At 42.8% G+C, this 19,470-nt stretch overlaps 1 long non-coding RNA gene across 7 annotated transcripts; it reads right to left on the reverse strand.

Annotated features, from left to right (window-relative positions):
* Positions 1-1,555: 1,555 nt before the first annotated feature.
* LOC116228804 (uncharacterized) lies at positions 1,556-19,083 on the reverse strand. Of its 7 annotated transcripts, XR_016467082.1 has the most exons (7): positions 18,935-19,083; positions 14,079-14,290; positions 13,117-13,241; positions 8,463-9,122; positions 3,775-4,311; positions 3,061-3,154; positions 1,556-2,778 (listed from the first exon to the last, which is right to left on the reverse strand). It is a non-coding gene; the product is annotated as an uncharacterized LOC116228804 (long non-coding RNA). The 7 variants fall into 7 exon arrangements; XR_016467081.1 differs by lacking the exon at positions 1,556-2,778 and having other exon boundaries at positions 2,791-3,154; positions 8,463-8,572; XR_016467079.1 differs by lacking the exon at positions 1,556-2,778 and having other exon boundaries at positions 2,791-3,154; positions 8,463-8,648.
* Between the last annotated feature and the right edge of the window lie 387 nt (positions 19,084-19,470).

Below are 19,470 nucleotides of genomic sequence, written 5' to 3' on the forward strand. Positions count from 1 at the left end.
AAACTATTTTCCACCTCAGATTCCCTGACAGTGTGGCAGGAAAAGCTCCAAGATGCGAGATGTGAAGTTGAGAGGAGAGAGATACAAAAGGGATCATTTCCAGAATCTATCTCACTTTTCTCCATTTTGGATGACAATTCATAGAATTTAATTATGCTTGACTACAGAACATAAATGTGAATGAGAGTACCCTTTCCTAAACTGCTCTAATAATCACCTGTGAAGTAACTGCTTTTGCTAGTGGGGGACTGACTTCTTGAAATCTCTTCTTGTTCTCTGAGAAAAGCAGCAATTTTGCTCTCATCTGTTCCTGCAGCAGAGTTCACAAAAGAAATGCTCTGTGGGCTGCCACTGAGCGAGTCTGATTTTGTACTTTTTATGGTGCTGAATGTCTTCATTTCAAATTTAAAAAAAAAAAAAAAAGCTGAAAACATGTAACTGTGCTTTACGTCTAGAAAACATAATGCTATGGTGCAGTCTTTGGCTCTACACGTGCACCTATAAATATCTTATCCAGGCACTCAGCAGTGCGCTATTGTTCTTGCTTCATGGCCATGTGGATTTGAACCTTGGAAGCAAAGGAAATGTGAAGTGGATACAGAGCAGGAACATACTCCATTCCAGCTGACAATTCAAGGTTACTTTTGAAGTAAATAAAGTGTTGCTAAACAGATTTCTCTCTCTTTTCTGATAATAAAGTTGCTACATGCTGGATTTGACTGCTTTTCATTAAACAAGAGCTGCACAGGTCAGAAGGTGGGCAGGTTCAATTTGTTCTTTCAGCATATAAGTACCAAAGAGCTTTCTGTTATGCTGAGGGAATTATGCTAACCTTCAGTACCCCCCTCAGTACGTGGCAAGGTTTTATAGAAGGCAGGTATTTTCTCTGGGCTCCCCTTTCTGCAAAATATCTCCTTATTTTCATGGATTTTAGAAGTTAGAGAGGCTGAGAATGCCAACATTTCAAAGTGTTAACAGCTTCAGCATAAGGATTGAGAAAAGCGATGATGCCCAGACCTGAAGAACATTTTTCCTTTTGCATCTCACAGATTTTCTTGTAAAAAGAGGAGGATGCAACCTTTCAGGATGTAATGTCATACCATCCTCTGCAAGGGAGTGTCAGGGTGGAAGTGAAGGTATTTATATAAGAAGGTATTTATCTAAGAGATTATTCAGTGCCTGCAGAGAGAGACAGAGAGCATTGCATGGTTTGGGCATAGTGGGCATGGTGGTGATGGGTTGATGGTTAGACTAAATGATCTTAGAGGTCTCTTCCAACATTGATGATTCTATCATTCTATGATCCTATGTGCAGAAGAGCCTCCTTTGAAGGAGTTTGTATGGCACCTATGAGCTGGTGGAGAATAAGTAAAAGCAGCTTTCTCTGTTATCTGTACCATTTTCATCTAATATCACTTCATCCAGCTTCTCCTATTTCCTGCAGAATTTGAGGCTACTGATGAGAAAGGCAATGAAAAGTAGCCTGGTCATTTGATTTTATACTAGGACATGAGTGGCCTAAATGTAACCCTTTCCTGTACGATAGGCTCCGGCTTGCAGCAAAATCTCTTAAGCCCTCTATATAAGTACTAAACTGCTTATTAAGGCAAGAGCTAACTCCTATGTGCTCTCCTGCTGGCACACCCAGCTCCATGGCAGTGTTTCCCTGCCTTGAACTTGGATAGAATCAATTGAGTTGGAAGGGATCTTTCAAGGCCATTCAGTCCAACCCCCCTGCAATGAACAGGGACACCTACAGCTCAGTCAGGCACTCACAGCCCTGTCCATCCTCACCTTGAGGGATGGAACATCCACCACCTCTCTGGGCAACCTGTGCCAGTGTTTCAATGATTTTAATGACTTCTCAAAGGCAAGGGTTCAGTGCTTTGGGAAGAGATGGTCCATCCTATCACTTTTTTCCCCCAGTTATTTAGTTTCCACCATTCTCTTTCTTATGCTCCTGCTGTTTGCCTTCACTTATCCTGGTTCTCAGATGGTATTTTGCAGAACCAGAACACTATCAGAAAATGAAGCTACTTTAATACCTTTTGTTATGTATGTGTAAAATACATATCTGTTTTCTTCCAGAGGAGTGTGTTGAATTGATTCAGTGAAGTGTCACAAGAGAAACAGATCTGGAGCAGAGACTAGAAATTAAATACTCCTCTCCTGGCTGCTGCTTCCTTCACCATAGCAGCTATGGCACACAGAGCCTGGCACTGAGATGTGGTTCTCAGCAAGGTCTGCTGCTAACCAAAATCTTGAGACTGGAGTCCTAAAATGAGATAATCACGCTGAGAAAGTGGCAAAATTGCCCCCTTCCTGGAAGGCAGTGAGATTTTCCCTGTAAATAAGGCACCAATTACACCTGGGAATCATCATGGTGGTGATGGGTCAACGGTTGGAATAGATGATCTTTAGTCATCAAATGATGACCATCATTTAGTCATTTCCAACCTTGATTATTCTATGATTTTATGATCATCGTCTAGGAGAAGGCAGCCAGAGAGGACTGTAGGCATAAGGTCACTGTATCTCCACGTCACTGATGCTGCTACAGTCCTGGCAATACCAGTTACCAAAACAGACTCTTTCCTCTGGTCTTCCCTGCTTTCAAGTCCCAGCACTGCAATGAATGAAGGACTTTGCCATTAATAAAAGATCAAATCCAGAATAACTACTTAACTTATAGGTAACAGTGAAATGGGGAAAGGTAGGATCACTGGCAGTCAAAGATGTAGAATGAGCAATTCCTTATCAAAATTTCTTAGAGCATTCCTAGGTTGCATGGGAAAAAAAAAAAAAAACAATTAAGTTGTATATTTGCAGTATCTAATATTTTAAGTTTGCTTTAATAGTCCTTTACATCATTATGATCAGTGCAGTACGTGCATAAATATCTTCATCTCCCCAACATTTTCCTCTTGACAGGTTAGTTTTCTACCCACAGAGATATTGATGAGACACTTTTGTGCTCCAGATATGTGCATTTTTCTGCATTTTCAAATAGGAACCACCATTATCTTTTTGCAAGCTGAATATTTTTTATACATCATTTACCAGTGACTAATGTGTACTTCAGCCATGAGCTCCAAGGACTGTCATTTATCTTCCATAATGACCATAAGTTCTTAAAAAACCAGCAACGTACTGCCTGCAAAAGATGATCACAGAAGACTCTTAGTTGCAGCAAACAGAAACAGAGCAAAATGTGTATTGATATCTCTTGTTTTAGAAACAAACAAAGGAAAGAATCAAAAGCCTCTCCTATCTCTTGTGTGAAATGCAACATTAAGTAAAAGGCTTTAAATCAGTTAGAATATGCAGTTTTATTTCTGTTTCTGAAGTGATTTCCTCCTCTGGAAAATGTAAGTGGAAAAAAGAACCAACAAAAAAAGAAAAAAAAAAACAAACCAAACCAAGCACACACCGCAATGATCAATTCTATTGTCTGCCACTTCTTAGTGACTGATTATTTTCTGTATAAACATACGCAAGAATATTTGTTTATGTATTTAGCACATGCTGCCGTGACCACGGGACACAAAATATTCATTCATGTTAAGCAAATTCTTGTGCATGAGGGCAAGTCAGATACCATTCACTACAGGAAAATATGTATTATTTTAAGAAGTCAGCTTAGGCATACATGTGTTTGAAGCACTGCATCACAGAAGCTGACTAAGTATGTGCCAGACTATGCAGACACATCTCTGCATGGAATTTAACAAGCCATGAAATCTCCCCTTGGGTTAAGTGTAAGCAATTGCTTACCATTGCAACTTTGCCTAAGCTGTGCCAATCACTGCTCAAGAAGTATGTTCTCAGCAGGCTGCTCTGCTTTCGATCCTGGGTTCTCTTGGGTCCTGCATGCATGTTGTGTTTCCCACTGTTGTCTTTGTCATTCACTGTGAGAATATGTGCTCAATTTTTCCGGTGGTCCTAGTGATTACAAGTGCCCTATCTGACCATGATTTTCATGGAAAGAAAGCTCAGCACTTGTATGGATGCCTTCTGATAAGTCCTTTATCTTCTGAAGTTTTACTAACAGTTCAACAAATAGTTTCCCCAGTGCCAAATAAGTTCCAGCTATTCAACAATTTTTCCACGTACTTTCAGATGCCATAAAACAGCTTTATCTCCATTCTGTGTCTTGAGGTTGATTTATTTTTTAGTGTCTTTCATCCAATTAATAAAGAGCAATGGAGTGATAAATGTGTATTTTACGTAGTACACAGCACTATATATATATATTGTTGCTTCCAACAACTCAACCACCTCCTATGAATGCAGACTCTATACAACTTCCTCCTGTAAAGAGGCAAACACACAGAACACATAAGTCCAGGGAGCCTTTTGTCACCATTATTTACCACGTCTGCAGGGAACCCATAGGGCCAAGTACAAATCCAAAGAGAAATCTCATTACCTTCTTTGGTGACAGTGTTCTTTACTAAAGTTCACAGATGTTGAGCGTGTATTTCCTAGTCAGGATTGACTGCAATCAGTCATATTATGGATAATTTTGACATCAACTGATTAAATTAGTAGTCACACTTCACATGTGTAATCTTGGCCAGTTTCTGGTTTCACGTACCTTATAGTTTGCTCTCTTACAGGTTTCTAGCTTATTTCTAATATTCCCAAATGCTTGCCCTATCCATCTTTCAGTACCTATCTACACAAGCCTGTCCACTCTTGAGAAGGTGGTCTGATAAATATTCCTTTATTCCCTACCTACACAGACAAATATCTGGGTGCAGAGATCACCCAGATGTCAATAGATTAAGATGAGCATTTCCTGAGCTGACAAATAACCAGGCATGCTTTGCTTATGGATTATGCGCCCATAAATATCTTTAAGACATCAGAGAGATCTGATCTTCAGAGAATGAGAATTTGGAAACAGAAGACTGGAAATTCAAAATCCATGAGACAAACGTTTCCCACCTTTCCAAGTTATTAATTTATGAATATAATTGCAATGAAGAATGTTTTCATGTTATAGTTGGCGAGTATGTTTGACTGGGTATACTTCTTTTACTCCTCCAAGATATAGTCACTGATAAAGATGGATGGGCTTTGACAAGGCACATCTGTCATTTTCAGAAATGTGATAAGGCCACTCTGTGCTCAGACAGTTTCGTGTGAGCACAACAAACACTGAGTTTGGAGAAGAATATCCTTGTCTGCGTGTGTGTTTTGTAGCATCAGTAATACGTACCTTGGGAGCATTTAATCTACAGTATCAACACTGTTTATGGCGTCTGGAGTTTTACATGGCTAAAGTAATTACTGTGATAAATGCCAGTAATATTTTAAAATTAACATTGAAGCTTCCTTCGATTTAGAAGCGGAAGATATTTAATTGGCAAAGATGGGATTGCACTAAATTCCATTGCATTTCAGGGCCTAATTCTGCATAGCTGATTCACAGAACAGTCTGTATTTTCATCTAATTTCTGGAGTCACTACGGGACCAGGTCTTGTTGTGGTTTTCCCTGTTCACCTCTTCAGTGATAATAGCTTCAGCTTTTACTCCTCTTATAGGAGTCATCAAGTCTCCAATCAAGTCTCAGAGTATAGCCTGCAGCTTAGCTAACAGATGGACAGATAAGTCCAACTTCATCTACTTCTCCTCTACTCTGGAAACGTCATATAACCACTCTCAGCAGGCTCAGGAAGAGTTCTCAGTTTCATTCTAACCACAGCCAAAGCACACGAATGTAGGGTTTGTTCATGTGATGGAAAAAGCTCCAGGGTCATCACTACTTGATCATCACAGAGGGATATGACAATGACTCATAAATCATGGGATGATATCTAAGACAGCTTGGAAACTGTCACCATTACCAACAAGGAGCATGACTGAATGAGGATCTCTAAATGAGCAGGTTCAGCCTCCACCATGGACTGCTCTAGTGTTGCAGCAGCTCCATTTGCAGCCCAAGGGAATTTTCCCTAAGAAATGAATACAGAATCAGTCTTCTACACAGCACCCCAACTAATGAAAACTCTATCCAAGATGAAAACACTTTCTCTGAACTGGTAAAGAATTATTCATAGAAACACAGAATCATATAATCATTAAGGTTGGAAAAGACAACTAATATCATGTAGTCCAACCCCAACCCATCCCACCATGCCCACTGACCACATCCCTCAGTGCCACATCCCCATGGCTCTTGAACACCTCCAAAGACGGTGACTCCACCACTTCCCTGGGCAGCCTGCACCAAGGCCTGACCACTCTCTCAGAGAAGCTTTTCCTAATATCCAAACTATATTCAGAAAGTTATCCAAGAAGTGAAACTTTCTCTAAGACCTTTAGATGACAGAGCTGAGCCAGTCTAAAGGTCAATGCTAGTAAGAGACTGCAGTCCTTACCCCTCTACCCTCCTTACTCCCTGCTGTGCTTTTATGCTTCTCTCTTCGTGACCCAGGTGGTTTTCCTTGTGCTTGCTGAACTAATCAAACTCACTAATCCAGCAGAAAAGCAACCCAGCAAAAAGTGGAGTTGGCTCATGCAAGGGTCAGACTAGCAGACCAGAGCTGCTCTGGAGAGAAGGTGAGTAGGAAAAGGAGGAGAGCTTAAAGAAAAGGCAGCTCTTTTTTTTTAGTGAAAATGAATCCTTGGTTCAGCTTGGATGTATTGTGTGGTCATGCTCTCCAGTGGGGAAAGGAATGCTATTTCTACTGTTTCTGAATATCACATCAGGCTCTTTTCACTGGTGCCTAGTGCCAGGACAAGAGGTACAACTCAAAAATCAGTTTATCTGCTCAGCCTAGCCTGCCATGGAATGGAATCACAGTAGAATCACAGCAGAGTGACTATGACTGCTATTCATTATTTGTTTCTAGGCCAGCACTACATTTTTAGCACTATTCAGTTTTAGCAATTGACTTTGCAGAAGATATACAACAAATCATGCTGGAAAAGCAGAACAACAGGGAACTCCCCACCACCATCTCTTGTCACAAACAGTGGCCGAATCCATCTTGCTGTGTGTTCACTGACTCTCTTCTCTTTGTGGGACGGTTCCTCAGTTGAATGAAGATTTTTAGACATTTTGTTGTTCAGATTATGGACTATGCTTTCTAGTCACATTCTACGCATGTTCTACCTCTAAGCCCTGCTCTGTGTCCCTGCTATTGTTAATAAAGAAGTTGTCAAGCTATTTGAAAATCCAGGCACTGAACAGAGTCAGCAGGTACCTGATATAATCATATATTCAGCTACAAGATCTTCATTTAACCTGAACACAAACTGCAGGGCCTTTCTGGTTTTTTTTTCCACAGGAATTACTCCTGTATTTCATTCCAGAACACTTGTCACTCTGGTGAATATTAATTAAAGTTGTAATTAATTAAAATGTCAATTAATTCCTTCATTTTATTCTTCAGGGTAATATTGCATTCAGTTCAAGTGAGAGCAGCAAGTGAGCTTACCAGAATAAAATAAATCTCAGTCTAAATCCTGCATTGTGGATGCTGAAAGAAGTGATTGCCTCATCACCATTTGGTAAAGGAAGAGATAGGGTTAGAGAGCACCTCCATGAAGGCAGACAGACAAACATGTTGCAACAGCTTGAGGATGACTTGAGGTCAGTATATGAATGAGCTTTCTTTGTTTTAGAAGTCATGACTGCATGCCAATGGGCATCTCTGAAACAGGTTTTTCAGAACGACAGAGTGAACATGGAATCTTAGAATCACAAAATCATAAATGATTTGGATTGGAAGGGATCTTAAAGCCCCCCCAGCCTCAAACCCCTTCAATGGGCTGGCTGCAGCCCCACCAGCTCAGGCTGCCCAGGATCCCATCCAGCCTGGCCTTGAGCACCTTCAGGCTTTTGGCACCCACAGCTCTCTGGGCAGCAGCGCCAGGGCCTCACCACCATCTGGATGAAGAAATTCTTCTACATCTAATGTAAATCTTCCCCCTTTTAATTTAAAGCTACTCCCCCTTGTCTCATCACTATCAGACTGTGTAAAAAGTCAGTCTCTTCCTGCTTATAAGCTCCCTTCAAGTACTGGGAGGCTGCAGTGAGGTTTTATTGCAGCTTTCCCCTCCAGGCTGACTAAGCCCCGCTTAGCCTCTCTTCATAGGAAGGTCAGCTGTGCTTTAGCAAAACATCTGCATATGGCTTCAGCAAAACTGTTTTTCAAAATCCAGATTCTACCAGAGTTGACAACGAGGCAGAAATCACCATTTGGGCAACAAAAGAAGGAGATAGAAGTTGAAACTGGCGGGTTTTTTCCACTGGAATTCAAAAGGTTTAGAATCAATGTAAATGCGAATACAGGGTAAAACTGCAAGAGAGCTCTTCCACAGACACTACAGCTAATCTCTAAATGACTTTGGTAAGAGACTACTAATTGCAGCATTAGCCATGGGAGTTTAATAATAAAGGATGAAAATTCCCATAGATGTAAAGTCAACACAGAGGCACATTGTTTACCTGGAACTGCTGATGGTCTTCTCTGTTATTGTTTCATTTCCTTGCAAAGTTTCTCAGAAATCACAGTTATTGTATCTCACTTCCTCCTTTTTTCCCTCCAGAGGCAGTTCCTTCCAGATCAAGGCAAACAATGAGTTTAGGATGCATCCTCTCCAGACATTATGAAACGTGTTTTGTAGACCTTTCCTGTCAGTTCACACAGATGACTCTATTGAGAGATCTGAGATGGTTTTAAGAATGTGCATTTACCCTTAATAATAACTGGGTACAAAACACTGTGCTATACAAATACAGTCTCTCCTTTTGTGTTTTTCTAAACTCTGTTACATCATCATTGTAGGCAGGATTTATCTGACCAAAAGAAGCCAGCAACATGACTTCTGCTTCTGAGCAAGTCACACTGACTTTCTCTGCAGCCACAGAAGCACTTTCAAGACATCAGTTGTCTCATTCCAAAATAGATGAGATGAACCACAGCCTAAAATAATTTTCCCTTTCTACTCGTAGGAGAGGTCTTGTATGACCAGGTCAGAGGCTGACACAGTACAATCCAGGTGACGTGCTGCATTTTCTATCTATCTTTCTTGGACAGAGAAAATCCAGGAAAGCATCTTCACTTTTACTTCCAATTTCACGTCTGTGGCCTCAGTCCTGTAACAGCTGGATTTCCCATAAAGATAAAAGGAACGTTATTTAGGGTAAAAATAAGTAATTACTTTTCTTTTTCTATTCTTGGATTTTATCCAGAAATTCCAGAGATGAAAAATAACTTGAGATTTCAGAGGAGCTCTGCCAGACCGTACACCATTTTTTACATTCTGAAAGTCCAGCTGTCTGCTGATGTTGTTACAGGGGAGCAGCGTGCAGAAAGCGTGTGTTGGATTTGCCCATGTATGAATTCACTAAGGAGCTGCACTCATCTAACAGATCAAGAAGGAGACATCGTGACATATCTTCAGAGATCACCAGCAAGGGTTCAGCCAGCACGTTTATCCCAGCCAGGCCATCGCTGCACGTCTCCAAATCATGAAGAGGGAAGACCCTTCTAACCCAAGCTTATCTTATGATTCTAAGACACTGTTCAAGTATGGACTTAAGACCTTTTAAGTTTCAAAAACTAAGGCTCACACTGTTGGAAGCTCTGCTAAAATGAGCACTGTTGCTGAAAAAGAGGCAAATGAACCTGGGATACATCAGATGTCTCTTTTGAATTTGAGTTTTAGTTGCTGAGCACTAGAAAACTCTATCTCCAAAGCTCCATTTGGAATATCAAAGGGCAGCACAGGAGCCTGGGTTTCATTAACAGCTTGCTCTGTGAATTGACTAATTGATGCTTTCTCCTACACCCAAAACCATTTAATGTACATCTCAAATAGAAAGGAATTCACAAGTGATGCTACAACTTGCACCAAATTTCCTGCCAGCTGGATCAGCCCCTTTATGTAGCTAGAGATTAGATAAGTGTTCAGGCTGCCCAGAGAGATTGTGGATGCCCGTCCCTAGAGATGTTCAAGGCCAGGTTGGATTGGGCCCTGGGCAGCCTGGTCTAGTATTAAATGGGGAGGTCGGTGGCATTGCATGTGGCAGGGTGTTGGAGATTCATGATCCTTGAGGTCCCTTCCAACCCTGGCCGTTCTGTGATTCTGTGAAGTGCAGCTAAAGCAAGACATTGCTCTCACTTTCACTTCCAAACAATCCCTGTCGCCACAAGTTTCTTCCCTGCTCCTTTGAGACAATCTTCCCTAACAATGCACACAGAGCAGAGGGAAGGTGAGGCATGGAATGATTCTCTTGACAGGACTTTATATAAAGTCAGTTAACTGGAAAAAGTGAGCACCTGCCTACCGTGCCTTAGTCTGGAAGGACCCAGGCTACTTTGCTTCACATTCTTATAACAATATTTTCCAAGTTTCCTCCTGTGATAGCAAGAAACGACTGTCTAATTGGGGAAAGCAGAGCAGCAGATTAGCACGCTGTACACTGAATAGCATCTCAACATCTGCTGCCACAGATTTGCTGACAGCTGTTTCGGCAGTGTAGCTGGAAAATCTGATAATCCTGAACATTAAATTTCTTGTTAGCTGTGCAATGGCAAGTGCCAGCCTCTAGCATGACCCAAAAGGACAACCTGCAGCTTCGAGCAAATGCTGCTGGCTACACCTGGCCATCACATGCAGCAACTCTGAGAGAGCACATCTGGACACAGCTGTGCTGGGGCTGCCTCCCACAAGGTGATTTGTGGCACAAGGGACTTCTGCTACCCAAGGGGTACTTTTTAAATTCCACAGTTTAATTCTATTTGCAAGCTTCAAAGAGGGGTCCAGGCTGAGTTCCTCTTCTACAGAGTACCCAGAAATGACATGTAACCAGTATGGGGACTCGCTACAGGCTTTGGAAATTGTAGAGTAAGAGAAGAATTTACCTTCACTGGGACCCAGCAAGCCTGTGTGAAACTGTTAGTCACTGCACTCCAGAGCTCTGTGCTTAATGGGGCTGTGTCCATTGGCCAGTAGGAGACCATGGTGTTTGTCTCAAACCCACAGCAGGGTATATTTTGCAACGAAGATCTACAGCTTCAAGGTGCTGGGATAAATTAGCCAGGACTATAACAGCACCAAAGCACCTCCAGCTCATCCCAAGAGCAGCAAATTCTCCCAGGCAGCCCTAGATTCACCTGTATACTCAGCTTCTGCACAGTACACACTACCAAGATGGTGGGTGTACACCTTTGAAACTCCCTTCCAAAAGTCTTGAGTCCCAGATGTGTCACAGCTTGGCCAAGCACAGTCCCACTTTGTCATAAATGAAACAAAAATTTGTCATTGGGGGACTTCGTAGTGAGCCCAGCCCTATGATAAGACATGGGTACAACATTTGGTGGCTGTAACTTATTTGAACTTCAGTGCTTAAGAACAAGAATAGGCCAAAGCTAGGAAGCTCTTCCCTTAATTACCTTTTTAAACCTGATCTCACTGTAAATGACAAACACTGAAATAGCAAGAGTCAATCCTAATAACAGTTGTGCCTTTTTGCAAATCGGAGTTATCTGCATGGCAGCCCACAATCAGCAGGAATGCCAGGAACGTGTGAAATCCCAAGTACAGGCATTACTTAAGAGGCCCATTAAATACCATTCTCATTCTTGTTTTCACAGCTTATTGAGTAGCTCCTGTGCCCAAATACTATTTCATGGCCAGATTGCACCAAGGGAGAAGCAGAAGTTCCTCCTGTGGTGAGTGAATCAGTCTGACAACTGGGAGTATGTTTAACCCTTTAGAACACAAAAACTCTAAAGAAAGATTTAAGATCTGATCAGAGCTAAAACACTTAGGATTTCTGTTAAAAGTGGTATTAAACATTACCTAGCACTGCCAGTGCAACCAGGCTGGTTGCCCCCCACCAGTACAGGCTGCCCAGGGCCCCATCCAGCCTGGCCTTGGGCATCTCCAGGGAGGGACACCCACAGCTCTCTGGGCAGCTGTGCCAGAGCTTCACCACCCTCTGAGTACAAAGAATTTCTTCCAACATCAAATCTAAATTTCCCCTCTTTTAATTTAAAGCCATTCCCCCTAGTACTATCACTATCAGACCATGTTTCAAGGGGAACAAATCAACTTGCATAAAAGTCTCCTTCAAAAAGCAAGGAAATTAAAAAGGGAATTGCACTTCAGCATTTCTAGACAGGTATTTTGGATATTTCTGTATATCTTGCATTCATGCCTGTATATAGCCATAACAGCACAGACCTAGTCATAAACTGATATGGATGCTACAATAGAAGGTCCTTAATAAAAGGTGATCAGCATGGTCCCCTGCACAGATCTTCTCTTTTTGGCCTGCACAGAGGCTATTTCACAGAATCACAGAAACACCAAGGTTGGAAAAGACTTCCAAGATCATCCAGTCCAACCATCCACCTATCACCAATAGTTCTCACTAAACCATATCCTTCAACACAAAATCCAAACGCTCCTTGAACACCCCCAGGGTCGGTGACTCCACCACCTCCCTGGGCAGCCCATTCCAGTGCTTGACCACTCTTTCAGAAAAGTAGTATTTCCTAATGTCCAGCCTAAATCTCCCTTGGCACAGCTTGAAGCCATTCCCTCTGGTTCTATCACTAGTTAACGAGAGAAGAGGCCGACCCCCAGCTCACTACAACCTCCCTTCAGGTAGTTATAGAGAGCAATATCTTTAATTTCCGCAAAACATACTTTATTTAATTAATTCATTACAGTAATTATTTTTGCTATTTCACACTTCCAGGGCTTTTAGCTCCTGCAATTAATGCAGGAGCTGGGACAGCACATGAGTTACAGGGAGTCAAGTTGTGCCTGAGTGCTGCTAGCCAGGAGCCTGCAGCCACATGGCACCCACTGCACTGGGTGTGAATTTACTGGGCCATAAATAATACCCATGTGTGCCTTATGGAGGAGATAAGCCGGCTCACAAAGCAGGGAATTTCAGGACTAGGCATAAAAACCTCCATTCATGCCCAGACTGCACACAAGAGGAGCGGACAAAGTTGGGATGTCTTAGAAGGTCCCTACCACATCCCTGTTACCCCAGAAACACTGCCACAAACTCCTGTTTTCATATGCAAGATACTCTATGAGTGTTAAGAATAGAAGTTCCAGCATCAGTTCTTACTTACCGAGCTCTGTGGCTTTCCATCAGCAGAAACTACTGGTGGGTCCGGGCCATTCGGACAGGAGGAATGTGATGACCATCCTCCCAGCTGTGCAGTTAGCCTGATTTCCTAGTCATAATCTTGCAGACCTGAGAGAAACCAAAAGAAATAATTTTCTGAGACATGTGGACACTCAAATCCCACTTTAAGCTTGATTGAAATTTAAGTGCCTAAGCTTTACTGACTTTCATGGACACTTTGGGTTGGGTATCTTGGCAGACTGACCATCACTTTCTGCATTCCCCTTTTATTTATGTCACTAGAGATGCATTCAGCCATGATCATAAATGGTGTATTTTATCCCATTGGATTACGAAGATGGTTCTCTGTTTCAAAATCAAATCTGTTCTCCCACTGAGCCAAGCAAAGAATTATTATATTGTAGTAAATGAAAAGAGAAATAACATTAAAAAAAGGGGTTGGAGTGAGGCTTTGGCATCTTTAGCATTTTGGCCACCTGTATAAATACAAAGCCAAATCTCAGAGTGATGTGATGATCTGTTAATTTTGCCACAAAGCACAATGCAGGGCAGCATCTCCATACAACACAGGCAGTGCAGGCATCACCAGGATCCCATCTGCACAAATAATCATGACCATGTACAGGGCTAACATGTTCTTCCTCCCCATCTCTGGGTCATCTTGGTGTTCTTGCCCTGAGAAAATAAAAGACAAGACAAAAACTCCATTGCAAACCAATGTCTTGTCCACTCCATGTCTCTCAGTAGGAGGCTGTCAACACTCCTTCCTACAACAGAGCCGTCTTTGTAGCTCTGGGAAACAAACATGTCATTTATGTTCTTATGAAGCATTCCTGGTTTATATATGATGCATTCAGAACAATCCATCTTCTATCTTGGTGGCCTGTTTAGAGACTTAGGGAGCTGGCACTGATTAAATGTCTATAATAGAGAGCATTAATTTACCCGTCAGTAGAAAAATCACCATTGTAAATTGTCCCAGTCGGTTTGTATATCACCGAACGATACGCCGCGCGTCCTGGATGCATGTACTGAACAGCACTCGTACATAAAGCACGTTCAATTAGCAGCACCGGCGTGCTTCAGCTGGCAACAGGCAGGAGGTGTGGGCTGGATTCTGCTGCCCTCTTTAGGATTTGTGCCGTGGACTCCTCCGTCTGAAGAATGAAAAGAAAGGTCTCTCTGTGCCTAAATTCCCACAGCATCTCACAGAAACAGAAAAAAGTTGCCATGCCCTTTCCTTTTGCTGATCATGCTATACTGCTTGCAACCTTATTAAGATTTTTACTTTTTTTTTTTTTTTTTTGCCACGAAGAGTAGAAAAATATTCTGTGTACATAGAAGCACAGAATGCTCTCCCATCTGTTCAGTTCCCAGTCCCAGCTGAAATATCACTGTTACTCAGTAGAGCCCTTGGAACACAAGGGCAAGGTCCCCATGCCCTAAGTAGTCTCACTTGAGCAGTGGAGTAGCTTCCAATTTGCAGAGGGTATGTGGATGGAAAAGATGGAAAAGATGGCCTAGATCTTATTGTGGTTGTAGAGGAGGGCAGGAAGGTGAAAGAAGTATGAGCTGGGAATGAGTTAGGGATAACTGGATTTGGGAAAGCAAGGAAATACCCTACACATGGGACACAGCTGGCTGTGGACAGAGATGCTCAGGTTCTGGGGAAAAGACAGCAAAGAGAAGATGAGGAGCAAAAGCAAATCTCAGTGTGTTTGTATAAAACTCTCATCCCGAGCTACGCCCAGCCATTGTGCTTCTTTGTGCAAGGCTCATGCCCATGGCTGGCTTCCTCCTTCCAGATACTGCACAGCCACAGGGCATGAAGGTGAGACAAGACAAGGCAAAACTTCCATCTTGCCAACCACTGAACACCTTGCAAAAGAGAAGCCAAATCCAGCTTGCCTTTCCCTTTTTTTGCCAAACATCCCACAGAAGAAAGGAGTTTATTTCTGTTGTCAAAACACACTGCTCCTGTCTCAGTATCTCCTTTACAAAGGCAGTGCCTTCAGATCCATCAGCATTTCTTTTCACAGCACCAAAACTGTTTTTCCCAAGCCTGCCTGTTTGTCTTCGTGCCTGCTTCCCACCCTTGGGCACACAGGAGCTGCAAGAACTTGTAGACTTTGAAGAAGCAACATTACCACTCTGACCACTCAGGAACTCCCTTAGTCAAAGTTCCTGGCACAGAAATCAAGATGTGATCTTTCACAGAATCATAGAATCATTAGGTTTAAAAGACCACTAAGATCATCACATCCAGCCAGCAACCCATCACCACAATGCCACCAAGCCATGTCCTTCAGTGCCACATCTCCACACTTCTTGAAAACCTCCAGGGACGGTGACCCCACCACTTTTCTAACTGCCAGACTTGCAAAATTAATAAAACAGATGAAAATCCCCTCTGCCGTTCATCAGCGCTGATAAAGGTCCTGCCATCAGAACCAAGCTCACAGTGTTGAGTGAGTGCTGGTGATACAGAAAGCAGGAGGTGACCCAATTCCCTCTCACAGAGCCACTGTAGCTTCTGCCATGCAGGTCCTTCCAAACCTGCTATAAGCCTCAGGGACCTGTGTGGGCATGGCTTCAAACTCTATGTCAGGTAATACTGCAGGAGTTATTCAGAAGATGCCATCCTTTTAGAAATTAAGGTCAAGGTTATGAAAAACAAGTCGTGATTTCCAGCAGGTCTTCTGCTGAGCTATTTTAAAAGGATAAGCTATTTTTAAAGGCTCTTTTTTTCAACAAAGGACTACAAAGTATTTAGTAGCTTCTGAAATCAGATGTTTTCAAGGGCACAATAAGACTTTGGGTGCAAACATTTCCAGACTCCACCAGGTGATAGCCCCACTGGAAGTTGTTGAGCATCATTAGCTGCTGGGAGGCAAAGTGAACAGGTCAAGTACGTCCAAGCATCGCTGTATCCGTAACTGCTTTCCGGCTGTGGATGGCCCCATCTCATCAGCTCTGACCACACAGAATCACCCCCCAGCGAGCTCTGGCTGTGGAGAAGCTGACAGCAAAAGCTCAAAGCGTGCACTATGAGCTGTTGAGTTTCCACAACCCCAGCCCAACATTTCAGCAGTCTGTGTCTCACACTATGCCAAACATCTGCTTCACACTAGAGCCCTCACACAAGAAGTTAACTTTATCTGCATAGCTCTGTGCTATGCACAAGTAAATCCCATTTGTTACTAGCATGATTTATCAGTCTGGCTTAGAAAACTCAGGTCTCAGAAGTCTGTTGTCAAAGTCAATGGAGCAAGAATATAAACTGCAGCATCTCAGGGCTATGGTCACTTCTCCACAGCATCCTCCTGACAGCTTTGGATCCAAAATTCTGCATTATTTGTCCAGGCTGCAGCCACACATCCAGCAGTGGCATGGAAATGCCTTTCCTTCTGGCCTACAGAGCCTAAAAATGAGGGGGAGAGTTCTTGAAGCTTACTGAATCAGTTGCATGGCTACACAAATGAAAGAATGGAGGTGATGGGCATGGAGGGAAGAGCATGGTATTTTGCATGGCTGTTTCATATCTGTGCCCATGGAGAGCAACTTGGGCATTCCCTGGCCTCACAGGGAAACAACCACATAAAAAAACAAATGCCCTGCTGCTTGGTGAAGGTACTAAAGGATCCTTTGCCCGCTTGATAAAAAGGTATGACAACAAATAAAGAAAGAAAAAGGAAAGAGGAGCTCTCTAGAGGAAGGAAAAGCAGGGAAGAAGTAAACAAACAAACAAAAAATCATATTGACCCCTAACTTTGTTGCCTAAGAAGCACAGAATGGATGTAAGGAGCAGGACAAAATGTAACAGCAACACCAAAAAAGCACCTGAGTCCCAAGAATTAAAAAATATGACAAAAGCAAAATTTTGTCTAATAGTTAAGTTATTGATAACTCATTTTCTGAGAGCAGAAACAACCTGAAATACATGTGCTGCTGTAGCTTGTGCTGGGAGGCAGGGACAGTGCCTCCAGCATCAAATGCAAGTGCCTTCCCTCCTAGCTCAAAATCAAGGTGACCACGTCCTGGGCTTTGAAACCCACTCAGTCCCTAGTCAGCAGCAGTAATAAAATGAGTACATAATGCCACCTTCTGGCTATAGTGGAGGACACAATAAAAACGCTGGCAGAAAGACGGCGCTCCATCCCTCCTGCATGTGGGGGGGAAGATATATATCACCTGCTTGGGGAAGTCAAATTTCTTTTGCTGACTTAATCCCAGAGCCAAAATTAATCAGACATTCTAGCTAACAGGATCAGGAAATGCCATAAATTATTCTGCCTCCAACCTAACAACAGCATTAACAGCACGAAGAAGGTGGAGGCCTTTTTTGATTAATAGCTGTTTAAGTTGCCTAAAGGACCTATGAAACCTCCTGCTGGCTGACACAATGAACAACATTTTATATTACCCGATAGAAGGAAATGTCTTTAAAAGTGATGGATTATGCAGATGCGAGATGGAAGCTGTGTGATGTGACTGCCTCAGAGCTGTGGACATGACAGTCCCCTGCTGCCCTCAGCAGCTCCAGAGGAGACACCGTGACCTTGAGCTGAGCACCTTCAGCAAAAGCCACACAGTGTAATGGGTTGGGTTGAGATGGCTCCATGCAGAGCTAGAAAGTTGATGCAAACGAAATCACATGCAACCCATGGTATGTTTTCTTCATGCACAATGCAGCAATCTCAGGAGCCTCCTATTCACTGCTCCTATGGTTGCTCTCTTGAGAAGTCTTAGCACTATGAAAAAACTTTTTTTTACATTCTTTCGCTTAGGGTGATGCATCCTAGGGTGACTGGATTTCAGAGCATCCTTTACAATTGTACTACTGTGCACCATTTTTAATTTACATGACACGCTTAATGAGCCCTTCTCAAGTGAAAGAATGCCTTCTCAGAAAGAGTGGCAGTGCCACTTACACAGCACAGGCTGCCCAGAGAGGTGGCAGAGTCACCAAGCCCAGAGATATTCTGAAAGATGGAAATGTGGCACTGAGGGACGTGGTTAGGGGCACAGTGGCAATGGATCAGTGGTTGGTCTAGTTGATCTTAGAGGTCTTTTCCAACCTTAATGATTCTATGATTCTAAGAAGGAAAAGGTGCACTTTAAACTTCTCTTGCATTAGTGCTATCAAGCGTAGCATTAGCAAAGCAGCTAAAAACAAAATCCCATGACTGTTCATTGTTGCCAAAATCCCACTGTCAGATGTGATCGTGGCTGAAAAGATCCTTTAAGGATTTTCATTATTTCAGATACATGCCATTCTATCCAGCCAAGAAGTTTTGTCATTGCAATTCAGCAGTGAGCATTTCTCCACAGGCCCAAAATTTCCTCTGACATTACCTTTGGATAGTAATTCATCCACAGTGGCAGAGGAAGTTTTCCAGAGTGGAGGCAGAAATTGCCATCAGATTTGAACACCTCAAAATATTTCAGAAGGACCTCTCCTAATTAAACTTCCTATTCCTTTGACAAGTCAAGTATCTCAGTTCCATTCCTAACCTCTTAGACTCACGTACTTCACACTGTGCTCAATGGCCACAGTTCTCAGCCACTGATTAAATTCCCTCCCTATGTAGTCCTTAATAATTACCCCTTTGAAGGGGCTCTGTAAAAACTTATTTGCTTGCTGGTCACTTCTCCAGTCCAGTGTTCTAACTCTTATTTACACCTTAACATCAAACCTTCCAAATTACTCCCACTGCCATGCCCACACCAGGTCTCACTGATGGACAGTCCATCTCCCAACCACTTAAAGCCTGGCTGAGAGCATGCCCTCAGGAACATACCTGGCCTGAAATGAGGTGCTCCTTTTTTTCAGATCTGACTCATCTGCAATTTTCTGAGCACAGAAAAGCTTTTGAAGCTGTTTGTTCCATCTAAAAGTGACTGCTTTCCTTCTAGACTTAAAATAGCCCCAAGTCCACCAAGCAAGCTTGCCTTGTCCCTAGGCAGGCCAAGGGTGCCTATATCAGGTGCCCTACTCACTCACTCTGTCAATTAATCCAGACAGGCCAATGCTTTTACCTTTGCTAATTGATGCAACGAGTACCTAATTAAGAGACTCCCCATCGCTTTGCAATGTTCTCTGGTTATTCAGCCAGGTGGAGCCTGAGTAGGCACCCTCCTCCCAGCCTGAGCTGCTTCTCCAGCTGCCAGTCATCAAACATCACCTCTCCAACAGGGTTCAGGATGACGTGTGCTCTCCCTGTCATGTACACAGGGGGACAGAAACCTCCCTCTATTGCCTCCTGGTTTGCATGATCCAGCAGATGAATGCCTTTGTGCCTTTGTCTACTCTGACCTACTTCTCCCTCTCATCTTC

The sequence above is a fragment of the Phasianus colchicus genome, chromosome 5 (assembly GCF_987193195.1).
Source record: "Phasianus colchicus chromosome 5, bPhaCol1.hap1.1, whole genome shotgun sequence".
Taxonomy (NCBI): Eukaryota; Metazoa; Chordata; class Aves; order Galliformes; family Phasianidae; genus Phasianus; species Phasianus colchicus.